General features: G+C 40.4%; 1 protein-coding gene across 1 annotated transcript in view; it reads left to right on the top strand.

Annotated features, from left to right (window-relative positions):
* The first annotated feature begins 259 nt into the window (after nt 1-259).
* The window catches only part of MAL2 (mal, T-cell differentiation protein 2), a 29,592-nt gene continuing 24,814 nt past the window's right edge, over nt 260-5,037 (top strand). The window contains exon 1 of the mRNA XM_015567451.1: nt 260-263. The gene's annotated coding sequence lies outside the window, so the exon portion shown is untranslated. The remainder of the gene's footprint in view (nt 264-5,037) is intronic.

Below are 5,037 nucleotides of genomic sequence, written 5' to 3'. Positions count from 1 at the left end.
GGATGCATCAATCCTTCATCAAAGGTTGGAGACCAACCCTTGCATTTGAGTAGGCTGGCTCATCCTGAGGACTGGGGTATAGCCAGCTACCATGGAACTTGGAGAAAGCCATCACTTTTGGCCACATTTATCCTTGTATCTCATTGACTTGTAGCCTGGCTCCTCCAAGAGATTCAGGGAGTCTCACAGATGAATTCTGATTAGCCTCTATTAGATAGAAAGTTCAAGGATTTTCTTTTAATCAGAAAGGTCCTCTTCTGCCTGTTTCCCAGCCTTCTAGAATACCTCATTCCCCTAATAGAACAATTATTAGCAAATTAATATCCCTTTTATGAACACCTGGAACAAGAATAAAACATTTCTCTTTTTTTTATCCCCACTGTTTTTGATGATAAGGGAATCTTGAATATGTTCATAGAGGGGGAAGATTAAGTGGAAAGTGGAACATTAAATATTGAACAGAGAGAAGGGAAAATTAATTTCCTAAGGAGAGTACAAAGGGGAAATAATAAAAAGCTGAGATGGGGCTCAACTTTGAATAAAGAAAGAGATTCTTCTTATGAAACAGGAAGAAAGGAGGAGAATAATGATGCTGAAGCAGAGAAATGTAAATATGGAGTTTATATGGGCAGCTGATATTACTCGAGCTCCTATTATGTAATTCAAATAAATCTCAGCTGCTTCCTAAATTATGGGGGAGGGAATGGAGGAGGGGAGAGTAAAGAGTGATTCCCAGCACAGCTCTCCCCAAAATCACCTTCTTTCTAAATCCTTCTTCCTGAGCTTTTCATATTCTTTTTTTTTTTAAGCCTCATCGAGGATTTTTTTTTTCCCATTGATTTTTAGTGAGAGTGAAAGGGAGGGGGGAGAGGGGTAGAAAGAAGGAGAGAGAGAAAAATATTGATGTGAGAGAGACATATTGACTGACTGACTCCCACACATGCCCTGACTGGAGCTGGGGATCGAATCTGTAACCTAGGTACATGCCCTTGACTGGGTATCCAACCCAAGACCCTTCAATCCACAGGCCAAGGCTCTAACCACTGAGAAAACCAGCCACATTGCCTTTCATATCTTGATAGAAGTGAAGGGTTTATAGATTATCTGATGAGTTCTGAATCAGCCCATTTTAAAAATTTATTCACAGCTCACATTGGTATCTGCTATTTATCATCTCTTGATGCCTCCACTGAACTTATTCCCTGTTGCATAAGGGATATGAGAGAAGTGCAACCACAATTTCAATTTAGTAAAGTAGATGTTCTGTGTGGAGTATGGACATCAGGTTATGGAAACACATTCGGTGGGAGGGGACCCTGCATAATCTTCAATGATCAGAGAAAAGCTGCCATACAGAAATGCCCTTATGACCCAAAGGAATTAGCCAGGAAACAGATGTGGGATCCAGAGTAATAAGAAGAAAGAATGTTCCATTAGAGGGAGGAGAATGTGTAAAGGTCTGGAGGCAGGAGAGTTATGGGAATTGTAGATGGGTCAATAGGACTTGCAAGGTCAGGGAGCTCATCGGAAGCCACACCCCAGAAATCCCTTCAATGCATTCTGAAGTGTTTGGATTTGATGCTGAAAACAGTGGGGAATTTCAGAGGAACTTTAAGTAGAAGAGTGACTGTGATCAATTTTGTGTTTTGAAATCATTCTGACTGGCAGTCTAGAGAATACAAGGGTGGGAAACAAGACTTGGAGTATTCGTTGTGAGAAGGGATAGAGTGAGAACAGTGGGGAGAAGTGAATATATCCTAGACAATAAGATGGCAGAATTGCCAGACAATATAGCTGATGAAATATGTGGCATGAGAAGAGTTACCAAGGGCAACACCCACATGTTTGTTTTGAATAACTGGATTGATGGTCCTGTTTTCAGTGAAACAAGTATTACGGGTTAGATGTCCTCAAACTTCTTGTAAAGTAAAAGAAAGCAGGGAAATTTGGAATGGTTTGGATTTACTTTCATTCATTGGGCATATTGTCTACTTGTGCCAGGCATAAAGACAAGAAAAGTAAAGAAGCTATGAAATAACAGGGGAGAGAAATAGAGGAAGGGGTGGTGGAAGAAAGTGACAATTGGGAATCCCTAAGGCCTAGTCTGGGTTAGATAATATGAATGAATAGTGGAAACAAGTGTCCTAATTATGACATTCTTATAGGAACCCTGGGCAATATGGGAGCAGAATTAAAGAGGACACACATCAATGGTGGGTTAAACCCAAGCTGAGGAATATATGGATCAGTGTGGGTAAGTTTATAGTAAAGTACAATATGGGAGGGAACCCCTGGGACTAATATAAGCATCTCTACTATAAAATGTCTTCCCATGAGCACAGGGTGAATAGGGAAGTCAGAAAAGCCAGAAGGGGGGCCGATGTGAGAATAAGGAAAGACAAAAAGACTGGAGGCCAAGGCACTGAGAATGAAGGGGTAAGATGAATAGAATGTAGTCATCAGAGAGAATGTCAGCATTCAAGAGAATGGCAGTAGCGAAATCCCAAGTCATAAGGTGGATCCAGATGTTGTGCAGCAAGATTGTTGAAATTGTCATGAATATGGACGTTGACATTCCAAACAATGGGCTCCAAAGGAAGTCTGTGAGCAAGGTAAGAGTCATCCTGGAGGTCAGTAAGGCATGGAAACAAGATGAATAAAGGAAGAGCAAAAAGGTGAAACTGTTAAGAGAGCATGCTCAATTGTGGGAGGAAGAGACAGAATGGGGAATGGAGTGTCGATGAATGTTTTTCTTCCTTTTTTTAATTTGAGAGAGAGAAAGAGAAAGGGAAACATCAATTGGTTATTCCACTTATTTATGCATTCATTGGTTGATTTTTGTATGCACATGTCCTGACTGGGGATCAAACCCTGCAACCTTGGCATATTAGGGTGGCTCTCTAAACAACTGAGCTATCCCGCCAGGGCCTTTATTAGAATGAAACTGGTATTATTAAGAGAAAACAGGTTTGGGTAGTGATCTTAACAGGAAAACTATACCAGGAAGGGATTAGTTTACAAGCAAATAATATGTTACAATAATAGAAGGGGCTCGATGACAGTTGTTTTCATTCCACTGGTCATTGTGGAAGCATGCAGAAGAGGAAAAGCAGGATGGTTGGGGATGGTCATGGACACACGGTATAGCAAGGAGCACGCTGGAAGGGACACAGTGAAAATCTGTCCCCTTAGTGGCAATTTTAAGGCATAATTGAGGCTCTTCTGGGTCATTAGTACTTATAGGAACTCCAAAGTCACTTTAAGTTATTCACTAAAATTGCGGGGTGGGGGGGGGGAGCATTATAGCTACTGACAATCTCCATAATGAATTCTTTGTAGAATTCTTCCCTTTGAAGATTCTTTAGGTGCTTATTGAGCAATGTTAGGCAGAAAATAAAATAAATCAGACAGGGAGATTATTCCCTACCAGTTGGGGTCTGAACACAGAGAGGGTTTACTGATGAAACAAATCAGTTCAGAAAACTTTAAATGTCCTATTAAGTAAATACCACACTTAAAAACCAAAAAGGGATGACTAAGAGGTGGAGAAGATAGGAGGTGTATTTTCAAAAGGTTTCACCCACACCCTGTCTTGTGGCTTTTTACCCTGATGCTGCCACCACACCTATGAGTTTCGATCATTAAGATAATAAAGAGGTAGAACGACTAAAATCTGCTGAATAGCACATAGTGGTAAACACAGTCCCTCAAAGGCTAAACCTGACAGACAAGATCAGTATTCCATTTGGAGAAGGTCTGACAATGTTAACTAATATTTTTCTAACCTTGTCTACGTGTGTGTGCTGGTGTGTGTTTTATTTTCAGCTGATCTTTGAGAATATTAATCTCATCTCCATTTCACTTACAAAATGTTGACGTTAAAAACAAAGATAAAAATTGGAATACATTGGGACAGGGAATTCAAAGTACACATAGACTTTTTAAAAATTTATTTTTAAAATTTTTCAATTACAGTTTACCTTCAGTATTATTTTGTATTGGTTTCAGGTGTACAGTATAGTGGTTAGACAATCAAAGTGTTCCACCAATATTTTCAATACCTGCCTAACACCACAGAGTTATCCCAATATTATTGGCTATATAACATTGGGACAGGGAATTCAAAGTACACATAGACTTTTTAAAAATTTATTTTTAAAATTTTTCAATTACAGTTTACCTTCAGTATTATTTTGTATTGGTTTCAGGTGTACAGTATAGTGGTTAGACAATCAAAGTGTTCCACCAATATTTTCAATACCCGCCTAACACCACACAGTTATCCCAATATTATTGGCTATATTCCCTATGCTGTACTTTACATACCCGTGACTATTTTGTAAATACCAATTTGTACTTCTTAATCCCTTCACCTTTTCCACCCAGTACCCCAACCTCCCTTCCCTCTGGCAATCATCAATTTAGTTGCACAGACTTTTGAAAATCCCTTTTAAGTAAAACTAACGATTAAAGTTTTATCTGCAAAATATAACCTCTACAATATAGTAGTAGGCACACAAAAACGTGATATGTGTGTAAAAATTCAAAAACTAGCAATTCAAAAACCATCATATCAAGTATCATTTAAGAAGTGTTACTAGGTGCTACTAATATCATGTAATTTGGGCATCCATACCAGGTAGACACCCTCATCCCCATTTCACAGGTGAGCACATCGCACTACTGGCGCGCCAAGCAGCAGTTACCTGCGGCACGTCCACTGCCTACAGGTGATGGAGCTGAGCCATCTGACTCCAACGCAACACTGTGCTGCTGATGTTAGAAACTTCCCACCTAAAAAGAGTCCCATTTAAAGCAGATCCGCTCCGAGTTTTAGGCGTGACTGGTGACCTTGATTTTACCTTCCGAGTCACAAGTAGGGGAGCTGTGAGTGTTGGGGGAGGACCAATGGAAGAGGACCGGTGGAAACTAGGAAGAGGGACGGGAAGGACGAATTAAGGAGCTCTGCGTCGGGGTGGGTGCTGAGAGGCTCCAGGAGCGCCGGGCACTGGTGCGCGGAGAAGGGAGAGCGGAGCA

Source organism: Myotis davidii, unplaced genomic scaffold (assembly GCF_000327345.1).
Source record: "Myotis davidii unplaced genomic scaffold, ASM32734v1 scaffold1, whole genome shotgun sequence".
In the NCBI taxonomy this organism is placed as follows: domain Eukaryota; kingdom Metazoa; phylum Chordata; class Mammalia; order Chiroptera; family Vespertilionidae; genus Myotis; species Myotis davidii.
Note: the sequence above shows the minus strand (reverse complement) of the source record. Positions and strands in the feature narration are given on the sequence as shown.